The 23,971-nt window shown below is 38.3% G+C and overlaps 1 protein-coding gene and 1 pseudogene across 2 annotated transcripts in view; one reads left to right on the top strand and one right to left on the bottom strand.

The window, feature by feature from the left end:
* The window catches only part of Bmp5 (bone morphogenetic protein 5), a 124,344-nt gene that overhangs the window by 13,889 nt on the left and 86,484 nt on the right, over positions 1–23,971 (top strand). The gene's annotated exons all lie outside the window — the stretch shown is intronic.
* Positions 17,754–18,440, bottom strand: LOC118586898 (annotated as a pseudogene).

Here is a 23,971-nt window from a genome sequence, read left to right on the forward strand (position 1 = left end):
CTCGAAGTCTAACTCTTACTGACTTTTGATTAAGGAATTATGTGACTGTAGCCTTCTGAAGGAAGCAGCTGGTCATGAGGCAGAAGAAAGTAAGTACTCTGTAGCCAGACTGAGGGTACCAGTCTTCTTGCCACACTGTATAACCGGCCAGTTACAAGGAAGGAAAATATGATTGGTCTGTGTTGTTGATTCTGACAAACCTGGCGTGAAGGAGTCACATTTGGCAAAACAGGAAACAGCTAGGATGTCAGGATTGCAAAAGGCCACACAGGAAGAGTTGGTGTGCAGCTAAAGATCCCCGAGTTGTTTCAGCTTCTCAGATCCAGACTGACCCATGCATCTCATGAGAAACCTGCTGGAGGGGAAGCAGAAATGTAAGACGGTGGGCATCTATAAATCAGGAATTCCTGTTTCAAATAGAAGAGGACAGGCTTGGTCTCACCCACTAGTCATGGCTGAGACTACCTCTGTGTTGTAGGCAACACTGACAACTGTACAGCTGGGAAATATCGCTTGATTTATAGTAGTTAGAGAGTGAATGTCATGAATATGCAAAGTGAGTTATTAGCTAGCTTATTACCCCTGTGTTGTACAAAGGCTAACTACTTTTTTTTTTCCTGGTCCCTAACACATTTTATTAACTAAAGGCTGAGGTTTAGGGTAATTACTTTTTTCCCTAATTTTATTCCTAATACTTCTGGAATAAAAATATTTTCCAAAACAAAGTGCTGAAGTACATAAAGAAAATTCACCTAATTTCCCTTAACTCTCATTAGCAAGCAGGGAGAATAAAAAATGTATTTGTTAATTTACCAACATTTAAAAAAATGTATCCACTTTTAACTAAGTGTCTGAATACCAGATGAATAATCTCTGCTTTTAGAAGAATGCCAGGAGGATCTTGAAGGAGAACACACAGCCATTTTACTAAATGGGGGTAAGCCCTTGCTAACCTAAACACTATTCTTACACCCACAGGTGAGTGTAGTCTCTGCTCATCAAGTAAACTTCTCTCTGCTTTTTAAATTCATTTTAAATAACTAAAATAAAATATAATAAACTAAAACAAAAACTAACACATTGTAATTGGACAAAAAAAAAAAACCAACAGAAGGAAAAGAGTTCAAGAGAAGGCACGAGAAACAGACCTACTCATTCACACACTCAGGAATCCCATAAAAAAACAGTAAACTAGAAGGCATACTATATACACAAAGAGAGAAGAAAAAATTATAGAAATAAAAGATACTAAGATAAACTTTAAAAAAAGTGGGGGAAGCTATGCCATGACAGTATGAGACAAAGAACCTTCATAGATGCTGTTGAGTTCAATCTGTAGGCCAGCTACTACTGGGCATGCAGACAATGCTTAAGAGTAGCTTAGCTGGGCGTTGGTGGCACATGCCTGCAATCCCAGCACTCGGGAGGCAGAGCCAGGCGGATCTCTGTGAGTTCGAGGCCAGCCTGAGCTACCAAGTGAGTTCCAGGAAAGGCGCAAAGCTACACAGAGAAACCTTGTCTCAACAAACAAACAAACAAACAAACAAACAAACAAACAAACAAACAGAGTAGCTTGTTTCTTCAGTGAGCTTTCCTTGGAGGAAACTAGTTTTTTTCCTCCAAGGCTTTATCAGTTGGAGATGGCTTCTGGATGAGATGGGGTCCTGTGTGTACTTCTCCTTTCAGCCCTAGGACCACATCTGGTGCAGTCCTGTGCAGGCCCTGTGAATTATGCCCCAGTGTCTGTGAGTTCATATGTGCATGGATCATGTTGATTTAGAGGGCCTTGTTTTCTTGGTGTCCTTCATCCCCTCTGGCTCTTTCATTCTCTCTGTTTCCTCTTCTGCAGGGATCTCTTATCCCTGAGGGGAGAGATTTGACAGAGACATCCCGTTTAGGGCAGAGTATTCCAAGGCCTCTCACTCTCTGCATAATGTCTGGCATGGGTCTCTGTATTTGTTCCCATCTGTTGCAGGAGGAAGCTGCTCTGATGACAGCTGAGCTGCACACTGATCTATGAGTGTAGCACCATGTCAACAGGAGAAGTTTTACTGCTATTTTATTTTATTTTACTTATTTATTTTTGGCTTTTTGAGACAAGGTTTCTCTCTGTAGCTTTGCACCTTTCCTGGAACTCACTCTGTAGCCCAGGTTGGCCTCAAACTCACAGATATCTGCTTGCCTCTGCCTCCTGAGTGCTGGGAATAAAGGTGTGTGTCACCACTGCCCGGCTTACTATTTCATTTTTTAAACAGCAGTATTTGGTTACCCTATGTCCATGAGCTATCTAGTCTCAGTTTCTTGGTCACCTAAGCCATGTTGGATATGAGTTCTGTACTGGCTTGTTTTGTGTCAACTTGATACAAGCTAGAGTCATCAGAGGAAGGGCCTCAGTTGAAGAAATGTCTCAATGAGATCCAGTTGTAAGGCATCTTCTCTTTTAGTGATCAATGGTGGGCAGGGTCCAGTCTACTGTAGGTGGTGCCATCCTTGGGCTGGTGGTCCTGGGTTCTATAAGAAAACAGACTGAGCAAGCCATGGGAAGCAAGCCAGTAAGCAGCTCTCCTCCATGGCCTCTGCCTCAGCTCCTGTCTCCAGGTTTCTGCCCTGTTTGAGTTCCTGTATTGACTTCCTTCAGTGATGAATAGTAATGTGGAAGTGTAAGCCAAATAAATAAACTCTTTCCTTCCTAACTTGCTTTTCGTCATTGTGTTTTGCCACAGCAATAGGAACCCTAACTAAGACAGGTTCCATCTCATGGAATAGGACTTAAGTCAAATCAGATATTGGTTGGTTACTTGCTCAAGCTTTATACCATCATTGTACTTGTATACCTTGCAAGCAAGTCATCATTGTAGATTAAAGGGTTTGTATTTACATTTCTTCTTTGGTAGCATGCAGAGAACCTTCCTGTGCCAAAGGTGGTAGTGCATAGGTCTGAAGTCTCTATATAGGCACTGGTCAACTTCTCCATGTTCAATTAGTTGTATAGGTGTCTTAATTAATGGGATCTTGCTGCCTGTGGAGAGAAAACTATAGTCTTGGAAACAGCATAAGTTGTTTAGGGGTTCCCATGGGACCCATTTGGCCAATAACTCAGTTAGATGTAACCCAATCCCAGCGACTGGAAGCTTCATCTGGTGACAAGAAATGTCCAGTTTGGCCTCTGTTTCTCCCATTATTTGGAGATTTCATTTAGATCACCTTCATTTATACATATTTTAGAAAGCTTCTATTGTATTAGGCTTCTATACTACCCCTCAAATAGGCCTTAGCTTTAGCTGTCTTCCAGCATTCCCTCCTGGTCCACATCTCCCCTTCCCCTCTCCACTTCACCCTACCCATCCATCCATGACTATCTGTTCTATTTTCCTTTCCCAGGGAGATCAATCTGTCCACACCCCAAGTCCCTTATTCTACACCTATCCTCTGTGGTTCTATGGATTGTAGCTGGGTTATCAATGACTTAACAGCTAATACCCACACATAAGTGAATACATATCATACTTGTCTTTCTGGGTTACCATACTCAGAATGATTTTTTCTAGTTCCATTCATTTAATTGCAAATTTTATCTTTTTCTGTGGTTGATTAAGACTCCATTGTATAAATGTGCTACATATTCTTTTTGGAGCTGAGGATCTAACTCAGGGCCTTGTGCTTGCTAGGCAAGTGCTCTACCACTGAGCTAAATCCCCAACCCAATGTGCTACATATTCTTATCCATCCTGAGGGATATCTAGGTTGTTCCCAATTTCTGGCTATTATGAATAGAGAAGCAATGAACATGGCTGAGCAGTGTCTCTGTGTAGGATGAAGCATCCTTTGGGTATATACCCAAGAGTGGTATAGCTGGATCTTGAGGTAGCACTATGCACATCTTATAGAGGAAGCATCTTGCTGATTTCCATAGAGGTTGTACAAGTTTGCACTCCCACCAGCAATGGATGAGTGTTCCACTTATTTCCTGTCCTCACCAGCATGAGCCATCTGTCATTTGTTTTATTGATCTTTGTCATTCTAGTGGGTGTTATATGAAAATCTCAAAGTAGTTTTGATTTGCATTTTTCTGATGACTCAGGATGTCCAAAATTTCTTTTAGTGTTCCTCAGCCATTTAAATTCTCTCTCTTGAGAAGTCTCTATTTATATCTGTACCCCATTATTCAATTGGGTTACTTGTTTTCTTGATACTTAGTTTTTTGAGTTCTTTATGTATTTTGGATATTAGCCCTCTATTGGATGTGTAGTCAGTAAAATCTTTTCCCATTCTGTAAGCTGCTACTTCATCTGAATAACAGTGACTTTGCTATATCACAGATTTTAAGTTTCATGAGGTCCCATTTGTTAATTGTTGATCTCAGTGTCTGTGCTAACAGTGTTCTGTTCAGAAAGTCTTTTCCTGTGCCAGTGAGTTCAAGGCTATTCTCCACTTTCTCTTCTATCAATTTCAGTGTATTTGGTTTTAAATTGAGGTCTTTGATCCACTTAGACTTGAGTTTTCTGCAGGATGATGAGTCTGGATCTATTTTGCATTCTTCTACATGGGAATCTTAAATGGTCTTATTAATAAAACCAAACCTGAAGCCAGGCATTGGGGTGAATGCTGGAAGATCAGAGAAGCAGAACAAGCCACAGTCAACTTTACCTTGCCAGTTCCTCAGCTGATTCTGTTTCCTCAGACTGGAAGCCTCTGAGTCCTTATCCAAAAGAATCTCAGCTGAACTGCTTCTTGAAAGCCCGAATGCTTAACCAGGCCAAAAGCTTCTACTTTCTGGTCTTCATGCCTTATATACCTTTCTGCTTTCTGCCATCACTCCCTGGGATTAAAAGCATGAGTCACCATGCTTGGCTGTATCCTTGAACACACAGAGGTCCAGGTAGATTTCTGCCTCTGGAATGCTAGGATTAAAGGTGTGTGCTACCACTGCCTATCCTCTATGTTTAATATTGTGGCTGTTCTGTTCTCTGACCCCAGATAAGTTTATTAGCGTGCACAATATTTTGGGGAACACAATACCACCACAGCAGCCATCCAGTTTGACTATTTATTGAAGATGTTGTCTTTTTTTCCCCATTGTGATTTCAGGCTTCTATATAAAAAATTAGGTGTCAATATAGGATTTATGTATGGGTTTTCAATTTGACTCAGTTCATCACTGTATCTGTTCCTGTGCCAATGCCTTGCTGTTATTATTAATGTAGCTCTGCAGTGCTACTTGAAACTGGGGATGGTGATACCTCCAACAGTTATTTTGTTATAGAGGATGGTTTAAGCTATCCTGATTTTGTTTATCTCTTTGTTTCCATATGAAGCTGAAAATGGTCCTTTCATGATCTGTGAAGAACTGGGTTAGAACTTTGGTGAGGAGTGCACTGAATCTGTAGGTTGATTTTGGTAGGGTGGCCATTTTCACTGTGTTATGGGTTCTGAGAACCAAACTCAGGACCTCTGCAAAAGCAGCGTGCTTCTAATAGGAGCGCTGTCTCTCCAGTCCCTGACTTTATTTTTTTAAATCACTTCTAGAAACTTCCAAGTTTTCACATTTGAAAATATTCTACTAAAATAACCTCACTAGACAATTCATAATAAGATTTTTATTATATTTGTTTATAATTTCATAATAATCTGGAATTTTTGGCTTCTTTATATTGCTGGTTGATTTGATATAAACAATGGCTAACATAATGATTGTTACAAAAAGGTATAATTGTGCTTAAATTCTTCACTGTTCATTATGTCATTGTGTTGGATTGTAGGCTTCCATAGAATGCAATCTTATTAAAAGAAAAATGATAAAAATGTGCCAATTGGCAAATTTTGAACTTGTACCAGCACATTTATTTTTACTGGAAGGGATGTTTTATCACTGACATTGTCCAGAGTTTCTGAGGCATGATAACGATAAAAAGCAGAGTGAATGTAATTGCTCGTGTTCTTGTTTTTCAACTCTCTACAGAAAACAGACCTCTTTCCCAGACTGAGAGGGGCTCATAGGTTAACCTCCTACCCACAGAGATCTTAGTAGAAAAGTAATGATGTTCAGTAAAACTCCAGATTGGCTTGTGGGAGAGGAGATATCATAAATTAACAGTAGATATTTATTTATTTATTTTTTATCTTTGAGATTATAATTTGATTGAAACATTTCTCCCTTCCCTTTCCTCCCTCCAAACCCTCCCATACTCTCATTCACGTTCATGCCCCTTCCCCTATTTTGTTTGCTCATTGTTATTACATACATATAAGTATATGTATATGCATTCCTAACCATAACAACAGCAGGCATTTTAACAATCAGAGTGTGTCTGATAAAGCATTCATTTTTGAAATTAGAACAATTCTTCACGTAGACTGTTGTAAAACTCTACCCAGCATTACAAAATCTTACAAGGTCATTGTAGCACATGCAGTATAACATTAGGGTACAAAAGGATACTCATGAAGGGGGGACGGGGGTCGTGTCCAGGAAGGAAATGCTAGCACACACAGAAACGACTGTGCAATAGGTCATGCTTACCACTAAAGGGGAATTAGGTGTTTATTGTTTAAATGAATCATTCTTGTTTTAGAGTGCTCACTGGAATAAGGATGAGCTGCTAACAGAAAGGGTACAGTTATACTAATAGGCTAGGTTTGACTAGATCACTACTAAAGAATTTTCTCCCCCAAGAAAAAGCACACAAATGGCCAAAGTCAAGAACTGATTTGAGTAAAAATATTTAGAGAATACTTGTAGGTGTGCATGTGGCTCAATCTTATAATCTCAGGCCTTGAGTGTTAAAAGAAGGAGAATCAAGTTCAGTCTGGGCTACACAGTAAGGAGGAGGCAAACCTGGGCTACACAGCAAGGAGGAGGCAAGCCTGGGGTACACAGTAAGTAGGAGGCAAGCCTGGGCTACACAGTAAGGAGGAGGCAAACCTGGGCTACACAGCAAGGAGGAGGCAAGCCTGGGCTACACAGTAAGGAGGCAAGCCTGGGCTACACAGTAAGTAGGAGGCAAGCCTGGGCTACACAGTAAGTAGGAGGCAAGCCTGGGCTACACAGTAAGGGGGAGGCAAGCCTGGGGTACACAGTAAGTAGGAGGCAAGCCTGGGGTACACAGTAAGTAGGAGGCAAGCCTGGGCTACACAGTAAGGGGGAGGCAAGCCTGGACTACACAGTAAGGGGGAGGCAACCCTGAGCAACACAGTAAGTAGGAGGCAAGCCTGGGCAATGTAAAACCAGTCTCAAAAACAGATGGTGTATGCATAAAGTAGAGATGTTGTATACTAAATATATAGTTATGTAAATTAACAAACTTAACCAAAGGATATAATAGACATATGCAATCTATTGTTGAGGCACATAAATGATTTATGGATATTATGAAAATAATCTCAAGATGTCTAAGAACAGTGAACCAACATACTTTTTAGTTTAGCCTATGGGAAGTAATGCCTTATATTTTATTTCTTTAGTTTTTAGATTATTTTTCCAAATGGCATATTGATGTATCTATATCACCATAAATGAATGTTATTCAAATATCTGTACAGATTTCTTTATTTTGGGTATTGTGTAAATTCTACATATTTTTGCATGCTTTCCTTTTATCATTTTGATTTCTTTTTACCAAGCACCTAATATTCACACAGCACCATTTTATATATCATGCTTTCTGAGTTGGATTCATTTCTATACAGTGCAGATAGCTAGAAATAGAATTGAGAAGAGATTCTAAACTCTGTTAAGTGATTGGTACCTAAGGATACACGGCTTTTTTGGTTTGTTCATGTCATTGTGATATGCATGGAAAATTGAGGTTCAACTGCTCTTTGAGTTTACGGAGACTATGATAGAGTTATGCATTTGCGATATAGTTGTAATGAAATGTACTTCTTAAAAACCTCAACTTTTAGAAGACCTGACTTTTGTAGGAAACATGTCCTCTCTGTACCTTAAGCTCACAGAGTCCTCTGGAGTCCAGTGGCTCTGCTGCCCTTCTCTGCAGTGGCGCCCCAGCGGTAACTGTGTTTCCTTCTCCACACCACTTTCAGGACTGCCACCCACCTCCAGGAGGGAAAGGACCCTGCTGAGCCCCAGGGAGGAGGCTCTGCTTACTGTTCCTTCCAGTTTCCCTTAATACCATTAGCCAACTTCCCCCTCCCCCAATGTGTGTATATAGCACAATCTGTCCTAAGACATGCCAGAAGATTTTGTTTGTTTGATTTTTGTTTTGTTTCGTTTTTACAAGCAACTTCTGTTTTCTGTCATAAAACACAACCATCCCATGAAAGATACAGCACAAAGACCTGTTTAGCTGCTTAGGATGGGGAAAGAAAAATTAAGGAAAAAAACAAACAAACTGATAAATAGCTCCTTTTCCTTATTCCATTGAAATAACAAAGCAAGCAAAACAGTAGTGAAATTCCATGACATGGTTGTAAGGATTGTATGGAAAGAAGAGACAGGGAATTTCTCTTGAGAAGTGCCTCTTTTTATCATGAAGTTAAAACAACTGGCAATAACTATGATTTTCCAGATGTCTGCTGTGATCCATACATTCATAATGGTTGTGTATGTATCTTATTTAAACCATTGTAAACCCCGTAATGCAAGTTCACTGTGAGGAACTTGCAGTTTGGACAAACCAGTATTATACAACTAATGAGGAAATGGGATTGAAATAGTCTTAGTATTATATATATATATATATATATATATATATATATATATATATATACACATAATATAAGTGTATAACACATATTATACAATATATTTATATATAACATGAATAAATAATATATGATTATATTTCTAGCTTGATCTAGGCTAGCAGATGACACCTGGCATTTGAATGCCAATCATTCAGAAAGAATAAATGACTTTTAAAGATAAATCCAAAGTTCTGCTCCAGTTCAAAATAAAAATAGAGCCCTAACAGACCTTGACAAATAACATGTATGCAAAAGGTTTGAAAGTTTGACTATACATTCAAGAAGAGACACATTTCACCAGAAATGTAATTTGAATGTAGGTTTTGGAAATGAGTAGATTGTCAAGAGTAGATGGAAATAGTTCTGTTCTCCTGGTTTCAAAGAGAGATTTGAGATTATTTTCACTTACTTTTGGTCCCCATGGTGTAGAGAAAGCATAGGTTAATAAGGAGTGAATGCAGACTGTGAGTCTGTTCCAAATCAATTAATTGGTTTAGGAACATTTGATCATGAAAAATATAAAATCCTCCAAACTCCTTACCGTGTTCTGCAAGTGATCTAGATTCTGGGTAGCATTCTTATCTTTTCCCTCAACTCTGCTGATGGACCACAGCTCCAACTGTGCTCACTGAGATATTCTTCAAGAAGCCAACCACTCCCCTTCTTGGGACCTATGCACCTGCCATGTGTATTGAGTAAGCAGTGTTCTGATTAGATCACATTACCTCGGAGTTCTTCCTTGATCACCTTACCTGAAATAGCATTCATATTACTCTTTATGCCTCGACATACCTCTGTATGTGTGTGTATATGTGTTCATGTACATATACACAGAGGATGGCACTAGCAAAACACAACATCTGTACTCACCAACTATTAACCATTAAAATACAGTTGTCTCCAGTGGAATACAAATCCCATAAAGATAGGCTAATTGTATTTATTGCTGTCATCCCAGTCCCCAGAAACGTGCCTTACATTCAGCAATATCATGATAAATATAGATCGAATGGATACATGACTTACCATTTAACTTAGAAAGGGAAAATACAGTAGTGATAATTGCTATATTAAAATATTTGAGTTATTGCATGGGTTATGCAGCTGGGTATCATCTAGAACACAGGTTACTGACGCTCGCCTTTGGGTTTGAGGTGAGGTGGATATACAGGTGGGGTACAATTTGAAGGGACTCTGTTGGTCTAGGGGACTTAAAAGATTGCCTAATTATATATCTTTTGTTTAATGACTGGAAAGAAAAGGAATATACCCCCCCTCTCTCTGTGTGTGTACTTTTTGATAATTTTGTATACTGTGTTTTAGTCATATTTTCTCCTCACCCAAATCTTCCAGGATCCATGCTTCCTTCCTTCCCCATTTAACTTTGTGTCTTCTCTCTCTCTCTCTCTCTCTCTCTCTCTCTCTCTCTCTCTCTCTCTCACACACACACACACACACACACACACACACACACACACACACACACACACACACCAAATCCAATATCTGCTGTTCATATAAACTTGAATGCTTGGCCTTCTACTGGACTGTGGTTGACATACAAATGGCTACACTCTTAGAGAAAACTGATTCTCCTTTTCCCACTAGCTGCCAATAGCTCCTCGCTAGTGGTAGGATTCCAGTAGCTCTTTTATTAGGGGCAGATTTGGTACCTGACTTGCCCTCACATGCTGAAATTCTGTCTGACTTTAGCTCTAAAGGTGTGTGTGCATGCTGTCACAACTGCTGTGGGCTCATATGTGCAGCTATCCTGTTGTGTCCTGAGGACACTGTTTTCATATAGTTATTTACCACCTCTGCCTTTTACACTCTTTCCTTTCCCTCTTCTGTAACAATCCCTGAGGTTTAGCTCAGGAGATTCGATCTAGGTATCTCATTTAGGTCTGAGCCTTCTGCAATCTCTTATTCTCTACATGTTGACCAATTGGAATCTCTTTGTCAACCACCATCTACTGAAAATGCAGTTTTCCTTGTGAGGGTTGAGAGATGCGTTAACCTGTGGGTATAAAGATAAGTCATTAGGAAACAGTTTAATAATATGTCCATTTACCAGAAGAATAGTAGTGGGTTCTTCTCTAGAACCTACAATCTGTCTAGCAACAAATTCTTGGTCTGCTGATGGTGCCATGTGTGAGTGTCTCTAGAGAACTAGTTGTCCTGAAACTTACTATGTAGACATGATGGCCTCAAATTCAAGAGGCTTGCTTTCTTTTACTTTCCGTGTGCTGGGATTAAAGTGTGCACCACCAACCCAGAACTGAGAAAAGCTTACCTGCCTGAGGATCTGGGGAAGCTGCTGAGTTTTAACCATGAGTACACCAGGGAACATCAGTTTTCAATATTGATGCCACAGAAGCAAACCAAATGAACAGGTACTGCCTTTTTTCTTATTGTGATGCCATTTACTCTCTGGTAGCTGAATCTAATTTGGTTTACGAGCAGTATGATTATATTGAATCATGTGTGGTGTGCCAATCAACTACACTGTGTGTGCTGTTGCTAAGAGAAAACAGGAAATAAACTGCAGGAGCTGGGTTGCAGTGTTTTCGTTTTGTTTACAAATTTGCATTCTCTTGGTGACTGAGTGATTATAACAAAGTTACAGCAATTGGTCAACCAGAAAGTAGGAGTCAGCCAGATGTTTGCAGGTGTTTATTCTTCTATTCCGGTGGTCTTCCAGGAAACTGGGCAACAAACAGCATTTTACAGGCAATGCTACGGAAGTATACACAAAGAAGGTTCTGGATTAAGTAAGAACTTTGACCTCGTGCAGGGAAGTGTAAATATACCAGTAGTTTTGATAAAGTAAATAGTTCTTAAAAAAATAAAAAAAATAATTTCATAAAATTCTAACTATTTATGTTAAAAGCATTTATCATCCTTATCCAAATTAACTGGTATATAAATAACAGTTCTCTCTCTGAGAGTGATCTGGTCCAAATGAAAAACACAGAAGCCCTGCGATTTACCAGGGAATCCATTGGGAAATTTTGAAGTGATGTTTTACTTTTAGGATATTAAGATGTAGTTTCAATATTTATTTCCTTAGGAACCGTTGGGCTGGGGAGGTGGCTCAGCATGTAAGGGTGCTTGTTAGTGTTGTAAGGTGTTGTTAGTTCCATCTGGGATCCACATGGTGGAAGGAGAGAATGGGCTCCACAAAGTTGTCCTCTGAACTCTACATGAGTGTGTGCGTACATGCGCACACGCACGCAGACACACACACACACACACACACACACACACACACACACAGACACAGACACACAGAGACACAGAGACACAGACACACACACACACACTTTACAAAAAAATAGAAACCTTATAAAAATGGACAGTCAATACAAGGAATCTACTGTCCCTTACATAAACATCCAAATGTCTAAGTGACATGGGAATCCTGGGACATGACTGGGAAAGTCAGAGCTTTTCTCATTGTAGGTGTAGCTAGGTCTCAGAAAACTCAAGAGCTATCAAAGCCAACCCTAGCCAGTGCCTTTGGGGTTCTCATCTCACAAATTTGGAGAATGAAATTCTCAGACCACAGAGGGTGAGCGTTAGGGAGAAGTTTATTATGGATCCATAGGTAGAAGCATAGGAGGGAGAGAGGAAAAACTCCTGTACCCAGGAGTCTCAGGAAACACAGAACCATGCAGATGCAAGTTTGGGAGACTTTTAAAGGATTTAGGGCAGAGACTGGGGCAGGTACTGGGAAGGGAGTGAGTGGGTGAGGCCATGTAAAATAGCCAGGTGTCCATGTGCCTTCTCTCAGTATTAGTCCTGTAGTGACATATGGCCTCCAGGCAGTTCTCAGCCAGATAACAAAGAAACAGGAAACAGACCTGTCTTCTGGCATTCCTGACCTCCACTGAGGAACCTGGGGTCTCTGTCTTACTTGATAAGCTTTTAGCTCCTGTTCTTATCACAAAGGGAAAATCATGTAAAATATCCTGTTTGTTGTTATGTGATTTATTGTACACAGGTACCCACTGGTCCCAACACTGCACTTATGCTCCATAAATACGAAGTTACCATGTATTTAAAGAAGGATGAAAAAAAGAGTGGACAGTCACAAATATTTGAATATATAATTGACACTAAAATAAGCAGAAACTGAGTCAGTTACACATGGCAACAGAAAGAAGTGAGCAATTAGTGTGTATCGTGCAAGATTAATGAAAAGAGGTAAATGCCAAAGGAGCTGATCTGCTACTAAAGAGATGTGTGAGCAATAGAGTTTCTGAAATGAGGGTGTAAACAACACCATCCCCAGCCCTCAGGCTGCTGTCTGGTCTAAACTGTTTTGAGTGGCATTTTCTCTCTAATGATGTAATCAGGACCATCTGCAACAATGATCACGTGTCTATAAAAATAACTCACCAGTAAGTAAGAATTACCAGATCAATAGTTGAAGTCCTTTTTAAGTTACTTATTGTCAGTGTACAGAATTTAAACTATTCATTGAAAGTAGGGAGGAGAAAGTAACTGAAAACCAAAGACAATGCCTTTGCTTCACGTCAGTGTTTCTTTTTCTGTTGAACTTCCAGGTTATCTTCCATAAAATTTCTTTATTGCTATTGAAGGCTGAAGTCTGAGCAATTTATATTTATGGGGTTTAATCTGCTGAGACATCCAAAGGCTGTGTGAGGCCCAAGGCAATTCTTAACTGAGAAAGACTTATATTTCAAAATATCCCTTGCTTTTCCCATAGAATTCCAATGCTCCATGAATTCTGAAACTGTGTTTTATGGGACACCACTACTACCTCTGATTCTCTTAGCAAGAGACGATGAGTATGGGTGAACGTCAGCTAGAATTGGATTTGGTGTTCTTGTCCTAGGCAGCTTATTCTGTATTAGTATACAAATGAAGGGTAAAACAGCTGCCTAATGGTTTAATATGATTTCCAAGAAGACTGAAAGGGTGAATTCGTTAAATGGGGTCCAGAGGGGCAGAGCATAACTTCCATACCACAGAGGGCAGAGTACCATAGTCTTGTCCCTTGCAAAAAAGGAATCAATTCTTGCTTCTCTATGTTCCCTGGGAAGGATTCCTGTAGTATTTTTATGGTAGTTTAACCTCATATTTAACCAAGATGAACCTAAGTGACTTTGTAAGTAAGAGTAAAATCAATAGTTGCTATTACTCAAGAGTTTTGCATAGTAATAAAAACCATGGTAAAGTAGCGGTAGACGTTTCACAGTAAGGGAATTGATGCAAATTAATATCAATCCAGTTCATTAATACAGTTTATCTTCTAACGAGCTCCTTACATCAAACCATCCACAGCATAATTGTCTTATAAGAATTGTTCCACAAACTCATGTTAAAGTTTAGGTGAATTTTCTATATTTACGTGGAGATAGCAAGTAAATTGTGCGGAAAAATCCCACCTTGGAATGTGCATAAAGTTTCATGTTTGTTTTCTATTGTCTCAACATAGCTGTTGTGAAACTCAGACTTCTTGGCAAAAATATAAATCTCATTATAAAAGTCCGTTGAATGAAATATGACAGCTCTGTTTCTTATTATGTACAAGTGCAGTGTAAAGATATTAGCCATAAAATTTGGTGAATGTCCTCTGGGGGATTTAAAATTTTACTATGCTGCAAATAACTTGCAGAATAGAATTTGTTTATGGGTTTTCATGTGTATAGGAAATAATAAATACAACTGACAGTCATATACATGGTGAATTAAACTGAAGCTATGTGATATATATACAAGGTGTCATTTTTTGCCTTTGAAATAAACTTGAATTAAATGTGACAAAGTCAATATTTCAAAGTGCACATTTTAGATAAACATTTAAGTCTTTTAGAAAATATTTGGTTGGTGTTGATCACAAATAATACTTTTTGTCTACATAAGTATTTCTTTGACTATTTTATTTATACAAACTTTTAAGGACTATTTTGTGGGCATTTCAAGAGAACTGTGGCAAAAATTAAAGATACTAGATTTAAAGGATCAAGAAAGGAAACTTGCAGAATGTATATGGAAAAAAGCTAAAAATATTGCCTTTATATTTATTAAATACACATTAAATTTTAATGGTTTGCTGTGACCTGTTTTGGAGTCTCAAGTTTAGATAATATTGATATACACTGGTTTATGAAAGTCATGAGATCCTGCTCAAGTAAAAGTTCCATTAAAAATTAAAATTAATTCTAGCTCATATACATACCATCAAAATGTATCAAAGACCCATAGTCCAATTACAAAACTGTATACTTTCATAATATGACATCTTTCCTATAATAATAGCATTTTTTTTCTTAAAATTTTATTTTCCTGATGTCCCAGGAAACTATTGTTGGCACTTTTTCCATTTGATTAACCAATTCCATCTGAGACTGATGGAATCTAATGGCAGTCTCACAGTTGGCACACTCATGCCAGGAGTCATGAGCGGGCCATCTCCAAACCCAGATTCTCTCTTAGGAGTTTAAAATCTTTTTACTGGGAGAAACGACTCAATCCAGAAGACAGAATAATCAGCATTTATGTCCATGCTGTGTTAAGTTAAATAATCCAAAGTTTTATCCAGAGTGTGGGCAGGAAGCACGTTAAACGTCAAGCAATGCCTCCAAACTATAAAGGCAGGTTAAGAGAAACAGTCTGGAGTTTCCTTAGCGCATGCGCTGTTTACAAACATGTGTGCAGCCAGTGCTGACTTATCTTGGGAAACCTTGATTGATAACAAATTATAACTTAAGAAAATTTCTTTTTAATTAAAATTGCACTGTTTAAAATTTAGAATTACTTAGATAATTCATTATTCTGTTTTGTTTTTTTTTAAGGATATGTAGCAAGAACATACACATTGGATCAGGCAGCCCTACATTTGACTCTCAGCTCAGGAATTTTGGAAAAGCCTTGTTCATTTATTCCCTGTGTGTTTAGTAAGGGAACACTGGGTGGTGTCAAAGGTTGTATCTGAAAAGGATATCACACCAGATAAAAAGTTTTGGTCATTTCAGGCTAGGATTCTTCTCAGTGAGAATGAAGTTCTTCCAGAATGTTGAATGAAATATTTACACAAAACCTTACTTTATAAATTGCCTCACTGTTAAGTTTTTCTAAGACTAAAACATCTACAAAGTAGAACTTAGACTTAGAGTTACTTCTGACGTTCAGTTATTAACATTAGAATACTAACAGAAATACTCTATAATGAATCTATCAGTTTTTTCAAATTAGCAACTTGTTTATTATAGACCTTATTTTAGCTTAATCTTTTCCTGAATGTTTGTGTTTACTGATCATCTAGCTCTTTAGAAATAAAGGTAGCCTAATCATTGTGAAATCCAGCCTCTAAGAATTCAATTAATTCAGAAGACAATGTAAGTCTGAATTGGGGGCAAAAAGAAAAGTACAAGCAAATTAAATGATTGGTACAACATGCAAGAATTTGAAGATTTAGCTCCAATTGACAATATAGAGATAAACTATTAGTAATTTTAGTTGGTTAAGTTTACTGACTTAAAGAGTAGTTTAGTTTATCTAGTTTTACAAATGTTAAATATTTAAAAGAAACTATTTGAAAAAAATTTATGTTTCTTTCAAGCAGCAGAATAAGGGAGCCAGTATACTTTAAGAATTAATTATTTACCTATAAATAATTTATCTTGGGCTGAGGATGAAGATCCACTGGTCAAGTGCTTACACAGCCCACGTGAAGCCCTGACTTTGGTCCTCAGCAACACATAAACTAGTGTGGTGTGCACAGGTGGAGGCAGGAGAATCAGAAGTTCAAAGTTATTCTCAGCTACATACCAAGTTCAAAGATAGTATGTGATGCCTGAGACACTGTCTCATAAACAAACAAACAAACAAAATACATATTTTGGGCTGCCAACAAGACTTTAAGATGACCTGGGTTTGAGTTCCAGAACCCATAGGGTAGAAGAAGAGAATTACCACAAATTGTTCTCTGGCCTCTAATGTCACACACACACACACACACACACACACACACACACATATACACACACACACACACACACATATACACACACACACACACATACACACACACACACATACACACACACACATACACACACACACATATACACACACACACATATACACACACACACACACATACACACACACACACACACACACACATACACACACACAAATGTGCATACACCAATTTTTTTAAAAAAAAATTAAATATTTTATCCAGTAATTTTGGAGAGAAATAAACAGATATCTTTACACAGTATAATGAAGCAATGCAGATTTGTCTTTACTTGTTAGTTTACTCATTTATTTTATTTTTATTTTTATTTAATTTTATTTTTTTAAGATTTATTTTATTTATTATGTATACAGCATATATGACTACAGACCAGAAGAGGGCACCAGGTCTCATTACAGATGGTTGTGAGCCACCATGTGGTTGCTGGGAATTGAACTCAGGACCTCTGGAAGAGCAGTCAGTGCTCTTAACCTCTGAGCCATCTCTCCAGCACCTAATTTTTATTTTATAGTGGTCAAAATCAGGGCTTCACACATGCCACACAAGTACTCTACACTGACAGGTCCAACCTCAAGTCTTTTTTATTTGCCTTTGGGGAAAGAAAATTAGGAGGGCCTACTATATTTTCATTATTTTATTTTAAATTTTGCTTTAAAAATTTCCTAAGACTCTGTTATCTATGGCCAAGGAGTGGATTTAGTGATGCTTATTGTCAAGATTCGGTACCTGGTATAAGCAAGAAATTAAATTCTTTTCAGTTTTACAGCAAAGAATGAGTGTGGGAACACAGTACTTCTAGTTAGTTTAAATTATTTTAGCTTTTATATTTAAAGTTTATATACATGGGTGATTTGTTCTTTCAGCTGTAATGAACCAGTTCTAGACTTACACATTTGATGTTGGTAAGGTCAAGCTAGTACTCAGAAGGCAGAGCTTCAGGGATTGCCCATAGAGCCTCACATCATGGAATATACAGTGGGAACCTGTGTTAAATAATAACAACAAAAACAATGAAACTAACACCCAGTGAATGGGGCTACTTTCCTAAGAAGCTCAGCTCCACAACTGGATGTTCTTTTTTGGGGGTGGTGGTGGTGATGGGAATCATGGCTTCTTTATGGGCAGTAGGGACCACCAGACTGAGCCAAGGTGCCAGGTTGTCCCCATTCTTAAGCAGCCTCTTGTTGTACAGCAACTCCTCATGTCTCGGTGGAGAACTCAAAGTTGGGTTCCTCCAATGGCATCAACAGGGCAGGCCCTCTAGCAGAAACCGCACTAGATACACTTGGTCATGTCAATGTTGTAGCATGTAGTTTGGTGAGTGCCATTGGTTCTTGGCTCAGCCTCGATGGTGATGGCTTGTGCCGGACAAACAGAGCTTATAGGCAATGCAGCATTCCTCTTGAGGAGGGTAGTGGTGCAATGCATGTTCCCCATGGAAGGGTGGACTCAGTGGGCCCTTCTTAAATGGGTAGTTGGTGGTGACAGGGTCCTGAAAGAGGTAGCTCAGGGTCACGCTCAGTCCTTGGATGAGTTCTGTCCACATCAAAGTCCGAACTGCATGGTCAGTCATGGACTTCATGTCTATCTCAAGCTACTGTACATTGCCACACTTGTAGGTGGCTGCCACTGCACTGCTGTGGAGGCTTTGGTCATTGAGATGTCCTGTGCGTATGGCATGGGCCAAGGCCTGTGGCAGCATGAATGAGGTCAGATGGTACATCTTGAGACTCTCCAGTTCATCCCCTGGCCCAGATGTGGGTCAGCCGGAAGGCCCAACTGGATGTTGTGACTTGGGCAGAGTAGAGAAACTTTGATGACTACTTCATGTTCAGGATCGCAGAAAAGTGACCTCTTGGGAGAGAGAATGACTAAGTCCTAGAACTAACAATGAGTTGAAGTAGGTTCATCCCAAGAAATTATAATTATGAAAAAATTCTGAGAGAATTGAGAACCACAAGGCATTTGATTCTCCACTTAAACAAAATTTGACATCCTTTAAAGAATGCAACTATACAGACTCACACAATGTCTAAATGAAAAAAAAAACATGGCATAGTCATAACCAAATCAATAGAAATCGACTCTAAGGTGATATACCCAGTCACATCAAGTTAAGCTGTTAAAAACCACAGATAAAGAAAATTATTGGAAGCAGTCAGAGGAAAACACATAGTCAGTAAGACAATGACTCAAGTGATGGCTGCCTTCTCTCACACGATGAAAAACAGATGTCAAACAGAACCTTTAAAATAATGAATTAAGTAAAACCAGCATTTCAACATCAAAATATGGTTAGAATAGACACATTCATTTTATATGAGTGAAAATGGAGATTCTTCAAAGTAAGAAAATAAGAACTGTAACATAATAAAAGCTCGAGAATTTGTGGGGTGGAAGGTTGGCTCAATGGTTAATGGAATGTAACACTCTTGCAGGAAATACAGTTCCAGCACCTCTGTCAGGCTGCTCATAATGCCTTGTAACTCCAGCTCCAGGGGATCTTGGCCTCCATGGCACCTCTACCTTTACTCATCTCTCTCTCTCTCTCTCTCTCTCTCTCTCTCTCTCTCTCTCTCTCACACACACACACACACACACACACACACACACACACACAGACAGAGGGGGAAAGAGAATTAAAAAAATAAATTTAAAGTTTTAGTATATTAAGTAAATATACCAGCATCACAAGAATGTTTACATATAATCCGTAGATAGATTATATCAGAAGATACAGCCAGAATGTAAAATATTGAATGATTTCCTTATGAGATAAGAAAGAAAATGAGGCTATGAACACTGTCTACTCAATATTGTACTGGCCATCTAAGCTAGAAAATGGCCCAAAAGAAATAAAAGGCATAACTATTAAAAAGGAAGTAAAATATTTAATTTTGGATAATGTAAGTATGTATAAAGTTTCCCAAGACACTCCATAAAATCAATAAAAGGAAGAATAAAACTTGTAAGAATTATAAAGGATAGTGAGAATGAAGACTTGAACAGTTGAATGGGTGTGTCAACTTTAAGACTAGAGTCCAACCCTCCTAAGATGGCAGTCTTCTTTGAGTTCACTCATAGAGTGAAATACTCAGACTTCAAAGAGATGTAAATTGATAAACTGCTCTTAATTGGTTTTTGGGAATGTGAGCAATCTAGAATATCAAAATAGTCTTGAAAAAGTTAGAAGATTTTTCTTATCTATTTTCAGAAGTTAGAATAAAATCACAATAATTAAGAGAGCAGAAAAAAAAATAGACAGATGCAGCAATAAAGCAGCATGGAGTTCTGAAATAACCTGATAGAATTATAATGGTTCAGAAGGAAAGGAACTTGCATGTATCAATGAAGATGTTCTCAACAAATGATGCTGAAACAGCTGGACAAACATACAGAGAAAGAAATGCACTTCAACCATTACTTCCTACTGTATGTGTATGTTGCTTAGAGATAAATTATAGTACTAAATGAAGTGCTCAAAGAGTCATATCTCTTAAATAAAAACACAAAATTGCCTTCACAATTCAGAATGAAATAACCACTTAAAAATAGATCATTGGGCTTCATCAAAATGAAAATTTTCTGGTCATAAATTACCATTAAGAAAACAAAAAGGAGGAGGTTGGGGAGATGGCTTCATCGGTAAAATGTTTGCTGCACATGCCCGGGGCAGACTTTGCTCTCCAGTGCCTTTGTAACAAGCCAGGAGCAGCAGCACTCACCTGCAATCCCACACCAGGGAGGCAGAGACAAGAGGATGCAGGAGCTAGCTGGCCAGACAAGGTCAGTGAGAGATCCTTTCCAAAAACAGGTGAAGAGCAATTGAGGAAAACACTAGATGCTCACCCCTGCCCTCCACACATCTGTACATACATATACACACATGCCCAGGAATATGCACACACAATACACCACACACAAAGAAATAAAATGAAAAGCAAAATTAAAATGTATGTGAATTCTATAAGCATATCCAATAATATAGAAATAAAAATAGAACTGTTACTTCAATAGCTGTATAACTGACAAAAATATGAAAAAGTATTCAGTAGTCAATGTCGGTGGAGTACAATTTCTAGTTACATAGATTAGAATAGCAAATTTTAATCAGAATGACAACATCAACGTTAGTCCCATGAGTGGCACTCTTGCTGATTGCTAGCATGTCTGTGACATGGTTTGATTGTTTTGGGACAGTGTTTGGCATCCCTGCCCCTCCTCCCAAATGAAATATGTGCCTATTAGAAGTTCTTCAGACTTAGGCATCATTCAAGAGATATAAAAAGCCTGTGCTTACAGAAAGATCTCAACTAGAATGTGAATCACAGATGAACCCATATCAGCTTCCAGCCTGATATGAGTGCAGCTCTATTATACAGCGTGGATGGGTTTGGCGCATTCACAAAGTGGAGTGAAAGCACCAAGAAAGAATGAATAGACTCGAGTGTATGAATGGGACTGCGTCTCCCAAACATTGCTGAGGAGAGGCAAATTCTGTCTTGATTGGTATTTCTCTATCATGATTGTATTCACTTGTTCAAATTCATCAAATTGTATGCTTAACATCTGTGTATTTTGCTGCATTTAAGAAGACAGAGGCATTGACAGGCCTGATTTTGTCCAAAACCATCTGTCTTTTAACGCTAGTTCATTAAATATTGCTTTAAATACTTCAGGGATATTTTTCAGATCTGGACCTTCTTCAAGTCATTCATATCTCTGAGTCATTTGTCTCATTAAGGAAAAGCTCTATGGGCTGGAGAGATGGCTCAGCCATTCAAGGATAGGCTCACAACCTAAAATACAAGAAAAAGCTCTATTAAAAAGCATCACTACATGAATTTCAACAATATGTTCCTCAGTTCTCTTTACAGTCCTAAAGGCAACATACTTTGGCACAGATAAAGATGCCAGCATGTACTTTATGTGAGTGTTGTTTAAGTGTGGGTGTCCCTTAGCACCTGAAAGTGCCCCACAGCACAGCAAAGCAAGGATACAGTTTGCATATGTGTGAATACTACCCACAATTAAATTATTTGTTCATTTTTTGGATGTTTTCATCTTTTATATATTTCCACTTCACCAACTTGCTAATTACATTGCTTTGTTTGGAGAAATTAAGCCATGCGGCTCATTCTTAGATACAATGTATATATACATTATACATAATTTCATTTAATATTTAAGAAAGAAGAAAGCCAATACTTCATTATGCCAAATCAAAACATATTGAAGACATACCCATGGTGGTATTGATTTTATGCCTGTTTTCAAAGTCCTCAACTGGAGCTGTTTAACCTCAAGTCCATCCCCCACTCTGGTGTTATATTTAAATTGAAAAGTGTTTGTAACTCCTTCCCCTAAATTGTTTCTGACAGAAAATTCCTTTCTTAGTCCCTTGCCATTGATGTGATTTTCAAGTGTTGCAAATTTCCTTTATCTGTTGCTTTCCCCCTGAACAAAATAAAAGCTATAATTGGCATTCTAGAAGGAAAAAATGGGTTGGTGGAAACTGGACATAATCCAAGCCTCAGACAGAGAGAGATGGAAAAATAGAACCATATCTCCCATGAGCCCTAAACAATGTGGATTAGTATGTAGCTCAAAAATAGTGTCTATAGAGTGTGTTCTTGACAATGTAAGCCTCTCTCCTCTCATGGCTTCAGTGTGGACACTTTAGACTCAATAGGTGGTCAGTCAACACGAACTAAGTTATTTAGTTATTTGCCATTGAGTCATTTGCAGGTTGATGGGCAGAGTGGAAGAGGAGCCAGTTTGCCCAGCTAAGCTTTTTTTGCGTGTGCCTTGGAAATCAGAGGGATTCTGTCCCTTCAGCCATCCTGTTCCTTCATTCCATTCATAATATCAATTGTCTTTAAGCTTTTCAGGAACTGTAGGCATTATCTCTTCTTTGTTCTGAATGTGATAGAACTTTGGGTTCTTGCCTTCCATAAAATTAGTTGTGGAAAGTATTTCTAAAAATGAGGCATGGTTTCACTCATTAAATATGTTAGGCAAGATGAGATTATTGGTGTTTGCATACTATCTCATGAGTGTAACTCATGAGTTTGATAACTGTTATTTTCATAATTCTCTGAATTGTAAATTATCTCAGTGTGCAAGCTTCATGAATTCATTGAGATCCCATGACTAAACCTGGGCTTGCAATGAGAGAAGACGTTACTGTGAGTATCGCTGGCTTTCTTGTTCAAGTAAGCAAGAAAAACTTGTCAAAAATTATTGAAAAACATTTTATGATTTTTATATACCCATGTATGGAAGCACTTTCATTTTATTTAATATTTGGTGATATGGTTGAATACTAGAATAAAGCTATTTTGATTTTTAAAATTTTTTTGACCAATACATTTGTTTTTCTTTTTGATTCCTAGAAGCTTGTGGAATCTTCTGTTTGCTTCCAGGATCCTAAATTTTCAGAATTGTGTGTCCTGTAGTCTAAGAATGCAGTAAACCTTTTTACTCATGAAATTCATTATTTCAAATCAATGTTTCACATGATTTTCTCTTTTTTCCTTCCTCATTATTCCTTGCAGAGACACTATTATCTGGGTGAATTTAGAAAACCATTTCCCCCTGTCCTTTAATCACCTTTTCCTGCTTTCTTCTTTTGTGACTATTTATTTCTTTATTCCCTTTTATTAAACATAGTTTCTTTTCTCATACAATATAATCTGAATACACTTTCCCCTTTCTCTACTCCTAGTTCCTCCCCACCTCCTCTCTCATCCAAATCTATTCCCTATTTTATTTCTTTTACTTGAAAAAAATTTCAGTCTTTCAAACTGAGCTTTGATAGTCATTATATCCTTTACTTCCAAGAGATTGATTTTGTCCATCCTTCCTTCCTTTCTCCCTCTGTCCCCTTCCCTCTCTCCTTCCCTTCATTTCCTTCTCTCCTTTCCTAATTTGTGGTATAGATACAATAGGTTCTCTCTTTGTTTTGGTTTTGGTTTTTCAAGATAGGGTTTCTCTGACCTGGAACTCACTCTGTAGTCCAGACTGGCCTCTGCTTCTGGAGTATTGGGATTAAAGGCATGCACCACCCCACCAGACTACGATAGGCTCTCTTAACACTCAAATACACCCATCAATTCTGTTGCTGAAAAGTGTTTGTGTAATAATACAAATGTATTAGTGTAGTTAGAGTTTTCCTGCCTGGACCACAGTCAGTACAAATCTCTTTCACCCGACAGGCCCATAGACGCTCAGACCCAACCAAGTAAACACACA

Source organism: Onychomys torridus, chromosome 7 (assembly GCF_903995425.1).
Source record: "Onychomys torridus chromosome 7, mOncTor1.1, whole genome shotgun sequence".
Classification (NCBI taxonomy): domain Eukaryota; kingdom Metazoa; phylum Chordata; class Mammalia; order Rodentia; family Cricetidae; genus Onychomys; species Onychomys torridus.